This window comes from Podarcis vaucheri (genome assembly GCF_965113315.1).
Source record: "Podarcis vaucheri genome assembly, chromosome: 3".
NCBI lineage: Eukaryota > Metazoa > Chordata > Lepidosauria > Squamata > Lacertidae > Podarcis > Podarcis vaucheri.
Window position 1 is genome coordinate 18,658,160 of NC_138761.1, and position 11,529 is coordinate 18,669,688.

Genomic DNA, 11,529 nt, shown 5'->3' on the forward strand with positions numbered 1-11,529 from the left:
TTCCGCTGTGGCTTGATCTTCCCAGTGGTAACACAACCCTGGGTAAGTGCTGCAGCCCCTGGGATCTCGTGCAGTCGCTCGGTGGAAACTGGGGTGGCGTGTAACACTAGTGTCAACAGTGAAGTTTGTGTTTTCTAGTGCATAGCACATGGAAGGGGGGCTGGAGTTTCCTCATGTGCAGGGAAGTCTTTAGCATATGTGCTGCCGGGGTGCAAAGATCCGCCCAGCGCCCCCAAGTCTGACAAGCGCCGCCGTTGTGAATGACAAGTGATGCCGCTGGCGCTGTCTCTTTGGTAAATGAGCGCACAAAGTCAAAAGTCCTTTAGTGAAACAGTAATAATAATAATAATAATTTTTACTTATACCCCGCCCTCCCCAGCCAAGGCCAGGCTCAGGGCGGCTAACAAGCAATAATTAAAAACAAGTTGAATGAATACAACTTAAAAACAAGATTAAAATACAACGGTCCAGGAATCAGCGTGTTTTTACATGAGTAGAATGTGTCCTTTTATTTAAAATGCATCTCTGGGTTATTTGTGGGGCATAGGAATTCTTTCATTTTTTCCCTTCAAAATATAGTCCAGCCCCCCACAAGGTCTGAGGGACAGTGAACCGGCCCCCCGCTGAAAAAGTTTGCTGACCCCTGGCTTAGGCGGCTTCAGCATCGGGCCCCCCTTAGAATTTGGCGCCTGGGTGTCCCACACCCCTTGCACCCCCAGGTAAAGACTCATGGCTCATGTGCCAGAGAGGAAGCAGATAGAATCCTTCCTGAAATTGTGTTTTGAAGAGGCTGCAGAAGTGGCTGTTTTGGGACTAGGGTTCCTGACCCACAACTAAGGTGGAATAGAGAAGTTCCAGAGAGACTGAACTGATGCATTAACCAATGTGGATTGAGAACCATGTTTTATTTACTCACGTGGAAGAATTCTGTGGCAACCCCAAGCAGGCTGCTACAGCAGAGGAGTGGGTTTCTGCTCTTGGGACTATGAACTGATTTACAAAGGGACTCTGCTTGCAAGTTCAACAATGATTTTGAAATGCTGAAATGTTTCCTTGCATCCCATTGGTGAGTGTTAGAAATTACGCTGTTTAAGGGCATTCTTTTTGAAAAATTATTTTCAATTGTCCACTTGACCATTTTGGTAACTTATGCTTTCATTTAAAGTCAGCTACATTATTCTTGTTTCCTTCCCATAGTTTTGAGCTATTTGAACTCAAATAGAGCCGAGCCATTGTCATAGCTGCATTGCCAATATGCTTGTCCAGCTCAGCATCAATGGAGAGGTTGTTGGTTATGGTGGAGCCCGGGTAGAAATATATATATCAGCACAATCCAGTCAAACCCATAGAAAATCCATTGATTGCTATGGAAAATATTAATTTTCCTTTTTAAATAAATGAATTTTTTATTTCCATCGATTTTATTAAAGTTAGAAAGAAAATTTATTAATATTAAATATCTGATATATATTTTTATCAAATATAAAAGAAACTAATCTAAATAAAAACAGTTTGGATCACAATGGGCCTTGTAGTTCAGCTCTCGTGTACTCGTGTACCCATGACTCAGTGCTGCCACAGATTTGCCATTCATTCCAGTTGGTTGACCAATAATCCACCTCTTCCAGCATCTTTTTTCATGTATTTCATGAATGTTCTTCAAACAACGAAAAGGTGAAGCGGTTGCTTGAGCAACCACCCCTCCATACCAAGAAAATCATTTGGGGGCCCACTTATTCCTGCATAATAAAGGGAAGAGTCAAGGAAGCATAAGCAATAAACCTCAGATACTGGCGAGTAAGACTGATGGTTATCTGCTTGCAAAGGTTTACTGGCCTCCCTTGTTGGCATGGCGACAGCCTGGGCAAAATGCAAACATGGACATTCTGATGTCACGCATGATGTCACAAACAGGTTATGCTCAAAAGTCTCAGCAGAGTTAGAAGCAGTAAACAGTCAGCCCATGTCTGAACTCTGGAAAGATGGATCATCAAGTCAGGTGATGAATTTATATTGGGGCTCTATTGAAGGGAAGATTTTCAATATCTAAAGTTTTCTTAAGCCCAGTATTGAATAGAATTATTTGGGCCTCCAGCAACCTCATCATAGGGTGTGAGAAAGAACCTGAATAACATTTCGGAGATACTGAACATTTCAAAGTGGGGCTTGTATTCTAAAATCGAACACCTGGAAGAGGGAGATGAATTTACTCACAGTAAAAGTTGTGGAGTAACTCGATCAGAATTTGTTTATAAAGATTCACTGGATCAACTAGTCTATAAACTTCTAGAAGCAGGCTTTCAGGTTACACACAACTCAAAATCAAGCTTAGGTCATGAGAGCAAAAATCTAAATTTGCTGAATAGTGAGGCATCAGTGATTCTCTAGCCACAACAGGGATTTATAACTGTCCAACTGCTGTTGGCATGGAGATAGCATGGCAGAATAGAAACATGGACGTTCTGTGTGAGGTCACAAAAAGAATAAGCTCAGAAGTCTTGACAGAGAGACAGTTAATGGTCAAACCATGTCTGAACTCTCAGGTGATGGATTTATTTGGGGGCTGTATTGACTTTTACCCAGGGGAACAAGAGCTTGGGAATTAAGACATTAAGCTTCCCAACCCCAGTACTAAACAAAATCTTTGCGGAAGTATTCACCTCTGCATAGCAAGGGGCAAAGAAACCTGAAGAACAATTCTGAAGAATGTTCTGGAGATACTGAACAGTTCAAAATGATTTCTAAATATTTAAAATGCTGTAAACAGGTGGAAGGAAGTGGGGGCAATTTGGAGCAGAAATTATCGAATAGAATTGGATCAGAATTCATCCATAAAGGATTCATTGGATTGACTAGTTTATAAGCTTTTGGAATCAGGCTTGCAGGGTTACACGAAAGTCTGATTTAGACTTAGGTTATGGGAGCAAATATAAAATCAAATGTGTTCGGTCATTAGGCATTGATGGCTCTCTAGCTGCAAGGAATTCCTACTGCCCACTTGCTGTTGGCATGGAGATAGCTGGAACCGAATGCAAACATGACATTCTTCTGTCATGAATGATGTCACAAATAGGATAAGCTTTGGCAGGTGGGAGTGAGTTAACAGACAGACCAAATCTGAACTTTGGCAAGATGGATCTTTATAACAGGTGATGGATTTATTGGGAGGGTGGGCGATACTAACTTTTACTGGAGTAGGGAAATTGGAACGTTTTGAAGACTGAGCCCAGTCAACTCTTAATTCAGCTGTGATTCACGTTATAAACAATTCGCCCAACAGATAGGCAACCTTAGGACACATGACTCTTCAACCCGATTCTCCATCTTCCTACAATATTGCTGATGTGCATTCTGGAGCTCAGCCAGAATGTCTTTCTGATAAAAATTTCTAAGATTTTAATTTTTCTCACCCTACCCAGATCAAGAATGAAAAGACTACTTTGCAGAATATTCTACCATTCCCCTCTCCCCACGCAATGCACCGGATAATCAGGACATTGTACGGGATGCAAAATGGGGGCCACTGCTTCTGCTGTTGCTATTTGGGAGGTGGCAGTTACAAATAACAACAACTTAGGGGGGAAGGAAGAAGCTGCCTCACTGCTTTTTGTGAACCCTGTCTGAGGGTTAGGGTTAGAGGGGTAGGGTCAGGGTCAGGGGTAGGGGTAGGGGTAGGGTTGGGGTTGGATTTAGGGTTAGGGTCAGGGGTAAGGGTAGGGGTAGGGTCAGGGTTTGAGGTAGAGTTAAAGTCGAGTAGGGGTAGGATTTGGGTTGGGGTTAGGGTCAGTGTTAGGGTTGGAGGTAGGGTTAGGGTTAGTTATTTTTTATTATTTTATTTTTATTCTAAATTTTATTCTAGGTCACCCTTTAACCTTGTAGATTCCAGGGCAGCACATTACTCTGATATTTTATGAGAAAGCTGTGTGTGTGTGTGTGTGTGTGTGTGTGTGTGTGTGTGTGTGTGCTTGCTTAAATAAACAAACAAATGAATAAATAACGGTAAGGGGTACCACCACATAAAGGCCCTCTCACTTCACCAGCTGTTAGTTACTTAGAGGAGGGCCCCATTAGATCATGCATCTGTCAGGTGCTGACGGATTCATTCCCAAGTGCAAGGAAACAACACCTCTCTTGCAACAGCTTCTAAAATACAGTCAAACCTTGGTTGTCCAATGTAATCCGTTCCAGAAGCCCGTTCAGCTTCCAAAACGTTCAGCAACCAAGGCATGGCTTCCTATTGGCTGCAAGAGCTTCTTGCACTCAAGCGGAAGCCACGTCGGATGTTCGGCTTCCAAAAAATGTTCGAAAACTGGAACACTTACTTTCGGGTTTTCAGGAGCTGAAACGTACGATAACGAAGGCGTTTGGGAACCGAGGTTTGACTGTACATCATCAGGCACCAATTCATTTTTCCTCAGAGAGTAAGAATCTAATTGCCAAGATTACAGCACAGCAGCAAAGCCGACCTCATTGGCCCTTTCTCTTGGGATGTCGTTTAATATAGGGTCATTTTCCTTTAATTTGCATAGGTTGTCTTGGATGCTTGAGTTGAGATTCCTGAGTTACAGTGGGTTGGGCTAGAGGACCCTCAGGGTATAGAGCCCTGCCTGAGACTCTAGGGATGCTGTTGAGTTACCATCAACCCAACTGCTAAGATGCTGGCCAGTGGGCAGCCAACAAGGAATGGTATTTCTGCCACTGCAGCAGCAGCAGCAGAGGGAGAGGAGAAGCAAGCCTGTGTGTTTGTGGCCATGGGGCAGGAGGTATTGACAACAACATACCCAGGGCCCCGGAATAAATCTGACACTTGTTTGTCCAACACTCCACTCCCTGGACTGCAACTGCTGCCCAGTTCCCTCTTGGCCCCTTTATGTTTAGTGCCATGGTCTGATTCGACACAGCTGACTCCTGGTGTGGTCAGAAAGCTCAACCCACTTGTGTTTGGCTAATGCGACTCTTTGAGATAAGCATGTAATACAAGGGTGGCTTTTCACCTGGACTTTTGATCCCTTTCTCTTTGCACAGTGCTCCATGCTTTACTTCACTGGGAGAAAACTGGCTTATATACTTGGTCAGTCCGTTGGTTCATCTAGGTCACCGTTGTCTCCAGTATGGAGAAGCAAAGGGGAGACCTCCGGACGACCTTGGACCACAACTTCTACCCTTCCTGACTTTGGGCCATGCAGCTGTGCTTGGACTTTCACTGTTGTTTCATATTTTATTACGTTTCTTTCTTATAGGTTTCTCATGGCTACAAGAGGTATTCTGCAAGGGCTCTTTTAAAAATCAGCATGCAGCCGGCCCCCTTTCCTTCCACACACTCTTTCTCACACACAAATTTGCCAGTTTTCTTTCGTTAGGCCTTTTGGCTGTCCTTTTATTCACTATTTGCTCTGCAACAATTAGCAGCTGATCCCTCTTTTTTTTTTCCTGGCCGATAATCCTACCTACACACAGACACACACACTTGCATTTCCTCGCTCAGATTGAGAAATACTTCTACTACAAAGGTAAACAGGTGCTGTTATAGCCAAAATGAAATTGTTGGCTAGAACCTAGCACCTAGGTTATAGGTTAAAAACCTAGTCTTGTTTTTTTTGGTTTTGTTTTTAATGTGTTTAATCGTTTTTTCGATACAAACATCAACCGCAAAAGACACATACAACAAAAACCATAATAACAATAATAACACAATTTGACAATTCTGATTTGAATACACTGATATACCTATGACTACGCCTTTTTAAACAATATTTTCCCACCTCTCTCTCCTCCCCCTACTTCCCACCACTATCCGCCTTATCGCTTAAATATTCGTTCCAGATTTCTTGGATTCAGTCTTGGTTTTTAATCATCCAACAGATGTTTTCTATTTTAAAAAATCAAGAGTTGGGAGATCAGATCACAGGTCCGAAAGGCCTTTCCTTGCTGATCTCTGCCAAGGCTTTGCGCTGGTAATTTCTCTGTGTCGGACTATTTTACATTTTTAGTACACAAAACCTGTTCTGTCTGATAACTAATTCCTGATAAAAAACGCGGTCGAGAGGGAATGGAGCATGAAGGGAAATTTGACGGAAAATAACTACAAGCACTGCTGGGAACCTAAGCAGAGCCTACTGGATCAGACCAATAGCCCATATAGTCCAGCATCCTGTTTTTGCCAACCAAATGTCTATGGGAAGCCACCCCAAGCCGAAGCAGGACCTTTGTGTGACAGCCACTCCACCCACGTGTGATTCCCAGCCACTAGTACACCAGAGACTCACAGCCTCAAGGAGGTAGAAATGCGCATCGTGACTCCTAGCCACAGATAGCCTTATCCCTTCCATGAATTTGTCTAATCCCCATCCAAGTTGATGTCCAATCACTGCTTCTTGTGTGAGAGAATTCCATAGCTTAACTAGTGCATAGTGAAGACGGGCTTTGTTTTTTCAATCCTGAACCTTCCAACCATCAAAATCACTGGACGCCTATAAATTCTAGCTTTATGAGAGAGAGAGAAAACCTTCTCTATCCAACTTTCTCTAAGCTACCCATAATTCTACACATTTCTACCCTGTCTCCTCTCACTCACCTTTTCCCTATGCTAAAAAGCCCCAAATGATACAACTTTTCATCACAGGAAAAGAGTTGCTGCATCACTTGTAACCAGAACCAGGTATGAAATCTTAAATAACGTAAGTGTATTCTCTCCTCTCTCTTCAAATGGAAAAATCTGTTGTTCACAGTGTGCTTTTATTTCACCTGAAACCGGTTTTCCTCCTTCAAGCTGATTTCTTTAATCTTTCTTTTTTAATTGTTTTCATTAAAGATTTTTGGGTTACAAAAGTACATGCATCACCTCTGTTTTCAGATCATAAAGTCCTTCTACAGATCACTAATATTTGACGTGATACAATAATGTTGTAATCCAGTTGGGAGAGAATAGGGTTGCCGTATTTCAAAAAGTGAAAATCCGGACACAAAAGTTTTTTGTCAAAGTTGTTGAGCTTCTGCTGCTGCTTCTTTTGCAAAATATCTAATAATAATAATAATAATAATAATAATAATAATAATAATAATAATAAAGTTTTTAAGCTATTTTAAAGGAAAATTTCCAAAATCGACACTTCCGACATGGGTTGCCATATGTCCAGATTTTCCTGGACATTTCGGCGATTTCCGCCCCGCCCAGACTCTGTTTCCAACTGCTGAATCCCACCTATGTCTGGGAAATTCCAGATGTATGGCAACCTTAGGAGAGAAGAGAGGTGGGGAGGGAGAGAGTGGAATAGAAAGAGAACCTACCCATGTGACGGTGACACAAAAACCTTGCATATACACTATGTAAGAGACTGAAAAAGATCTTTAATCTTTATTGAGACTCGGGTCCCGCCTCCCTCCGCTAAACTGCCCTTCCAGTAAATAGCTGTCCCTTCCAGGAGCTTTGGTCTCTATCACTGCCATCTGCATAGTTTTAAGTCCTAGACTGGGCCAACCACATTCCTCAGGACAGAAGGGGGCGAGGCTCAGTCTCTGGCTGCATCCAGTGACAAGGTTCCCAGATACCTGGGAAAGAAAGTTCCAGCCTAGCCTGCTCCTGGCGTGGATCACCTGCTATTAAAGGTAAAGGTAAAGGGACCCCTGACCATTAGGTCCAGTCATGACCAACTCTGGGGTTGCGGCGCTCATCTCGCTTTATTGGCCGAAGGAGCTGGCATACAGCTTCCGGGTCATGTGGCCAGCATGACTAAGCCGCTTCTGGCGAACCAGAGCAGTGCACGGAAACGCCGTTTACCTTCCCACCAGAGCGGTACCTATTTATCTACTTGCACTTTGACGTGCTTTCGAACTGCTAGGTTGGCAGGAGCTGGGACCGAGCAACAGGAGCTCACCCTGTCGCAGGGATTCAAACCGCCGACCTTCTGATCGGCAAGTCCTAGGCTCTGTGGTTTATTGTAAATATTAGTGAATTATGTAAACCTTTTGATATTTTGAGATATCTTGAGCATGGATTGTTATGGAAAGGTGGCATGCAAATGATGGCGGTGGTGTTGGTGAAACTAGCTCAAGAGTGGGGAGCCTTTGGCCCTTCAAGATGCTGCTGAACTACAACTCCCATCAGTTGCAGCAAGCATGGCCAATGGCCAGGGAAGATGGGAGTTGTAGTTCAACAGCACCTGGAGGGCCAAAGGTTCCCCACCCTGATCTAGATGAAGAAAGCAGTCATGCGAAAGCATATTGGATCAGGTTTGCAGTTGATCAAAGACAGACATATTCATCTTATATTTAGATAAACTTCCAAACATTCCCATAGACCACCAAGAAAATGCACATCATCTTTAGACATCACAACTCTGTGTGCTTTCTAGTTCCCAAATAGCTTCGCTTTCGGAATTCCAAAACTCTTAGGGACATCATCGCCCAAAATGCCGTCTAAAATTGGATAAGCCAATGTAACATAGCTAATGGAGTGCTGCAGATTGATTGGAGAGCCTTGGGTTCAAATCCCTATCCAGCCACGAAAGTCACCATCTCTCTCACGAGGGGTTGATATGTTGGTAACACTGACAAGTACTGTGCAAAACAACTCCAGGGCTGCTGATTTTTTCGGGTATCTTGGCTATAAGTCCTGGAAGACCTCCTGGAAGACGCCTGCCCTGAAATACTCCATGCCATTCCTTATGTTGCAGGAATTTATGTATAGGTGGGGGGGAGGTTATCCCTCCAGCAGATATCATGCACATGCAGCCCACTACCAAAATCAGCACAATTGCTTTTGTGACTTTTGTGATTTGACCCCACAAAACACTTCATCACAGTTTTTTCCTACCTATTCAAAGGGCCTTTGCTGCACGATACCAAATGTAAGAATTCACTGATAAATGTATCTATGTACTGGCTCACTGGGAAAACTTCCGAAATTCATATAGACGTGAGCTCAGCTACTCAGCCGCCCCTCTGCCTGAGTGATAATCCCTGGCATCCTGATACCTGAGTGCCAGACAGGTAGCCATTCCAGAAATAACAAACCCAGATGAAGACAAAAGGGTGTGATTAACTTGGCTGGGACACAGGGAAATGTAAATATCTCTTTTGTTACCCTTGATGGGTGTTTGTTTGGTGGAGGGCAAGGGGAACCATGGGGCAGGGTCCAGGATGCTCAGATTACTGCCACCAGACCTCCCCTTTCATGATGTAACCGTGATGTATTAGTGATGTAGTTTGGGGGGTGTAACATGGGGATTAGCAGCTAATAAAAGTTTGGGTTCTCTTTTGTACGGGGCTTCTATCTTGTTCCACCTCGTGGCACATGGGAGTCCTGTCGTGACAGTCTTCAATAAAGACCAAGCCTACTGGCGGCTGTTTTGCTCTGGTATTCCTGGCTGGTGTCCTTGTTTTTTGTCCAAGGGAGCCTTCAGATTTCTCCGTTAACAAAAGGAAAACAGTATTCAGACAGTATTCCAGCCATTAAATAACCAGGTTCTCTCTCTCTCTCTCTCTCTCTCTCTCTCTCTCTCTCTCTGTGTGTGTGTGTGTGTGTGTACACACTTGGCTGTTCAGCAAAGATTCCCTGCCCACTTAGGCCCCCTCAATGCAACATTTCTGGCTAAGGGCCTGCTAGGTATCTATGCTCTGCTTATCCTGCAAAGTGAGAACTGGCCCTAAAGGCAGAATTAAAGGAGCCGGCTTCCAGTTGGTTAGAGAGAACGGCTCATAATTCTCACAGGAACTGCATCAAAGCGGAGTCCAGCCAGGGGGGGGAAACATTGTCTTTCGGTGTCTGAACAGAGCACTACAGACACCCAGTGGCCAGCTCAGTTAATTGCATGGTGGTAGATCGGTGCTTGTAGAAGAGACATCACAAGTTTGCTAGACACCAAAGAACAGCAGTAGCCAGTGTGGTACCCACCAGCTTATTAGTGTTAGTAGTATCTTCCCATTTATATCTTCCCTTTCCTTTAAAGAGATCAAGGTGGCGCACATTGTTTCTGCCCTCTCACTGCTATCCTCACAACCACCTTGTGAGGTGGTCTGGACGGAGAGACAGTGACTGGCCCAAGGTCACCTAAGGCAGTGTCACCCACGTGCTAGTCCTACAATCAACAACTACATCACACTGGCATCTCTGACTATTGACCATGCTGTCTGGGGCATTGGAGTCCAACAACCTATGAAGGGCACAGCACTAGCTATCCTGTTTAGGAGATGATGGTAATGTTCTTTCCAGTGCAGTGCAATAGCTTCTTTCTCTTTTAGAAATGTGGTAGCAGTGATTCTTCAACATCAACTTCGTTGGACTGGTCATGTTGTGCAGATGCCTGATTATCGTCTTCCAAAGCAACTACTCTATTCCAAACTTTAAAATGGAAAGTGTAATACTTTAAAAGAGGTTTAAAGACAAGGCAAATATTTAAAAATGTAGTATAAACACCCACAGCTGGGATACACTGACCTGCGAGCGCTCCAGTTGGAGAACAGTCTTTACCAAAGGTGTCATGGGCTTTGAAGAAGCACGAACACAGGACACAAGGGAGAAATGTGCTAAGAGGAAGGCACGCTTGGCAAATCCACACCGTGATCAACTCCCACCTGGAAACCTATGTCCCCACTGTGGAAGGACATCTGGATCCAGAATTGGCCTCCACAGTCACGTACAGATTCACTGTTAAAACCGTGTTCATGGAAGACAATCTTACTCAGCTATGCCAAAGAAAGAAAGACTAGCTTTCCTAGTAGAAGAAGAAATGAGTTAGGCAGGCCGGCAGGCTACAGCAGAAGCTGGGTCCCTTCCGAAACAGGCTTGCACCAGCTAGCCAGAAAAAGGAAAAACTGCTTGCCTCTCAGGGCTCATCAACACTTCCGTTTGCCCTGCCACTTTCCCCCAGGGAAACCCATAGTTCAGCTCTGAATTGGAACAAACGGCGATTGGCATTTCCACAGACTGCTGTATATTCCAGTTGACCACTAAGGCAGTGCCATAGTTGGTGGGGGGCAGTTGGTTTTTTGTCCCTGGTGAAGCCTCTGGAGGGGCACCCTTGAGGCTCCCAGCCTCTGTGTGTGTGTGTGCAAATACGTGAGGGGGTGCCAAACTGGGTCTTTGACACGGGTGATACAGGGCGAGTCCTTTAAAAGAAGCCCCGTGGATACAGAGTACACATATTCCACAGGGCCTCTTTTAAAAGACTCACCCTGTATAAAGCCTAGCATCAGCACTGCACTCAAGGAGTAGGTTTTCCTGGGGAAAGAGGCAGGGCAAAGGCACTCTGACCCATGCCTAGAAAGCACGAGACAAGCAGAAAACCACTCAGATCCGTGCTTTCTAGGAAGTGTGGACGAGGCCCAAGTACAGCAAATCAACAGGCAGCTCTCTTCATTGGCATGCAGCTTCCTCATGGACAGTGGTGCAAATCAGTGGCGTAGCGTGGGTTGTCAGCACCCAGGGCAAGGCAAGTAATTTGCGCCCCCTAACCCGTGGATTTGTGCCCCCTAACCCGTGGATTTGCGCACCCTAACCCCCAGGTGTTGCACCCGGTGCGGCCGGCCCCC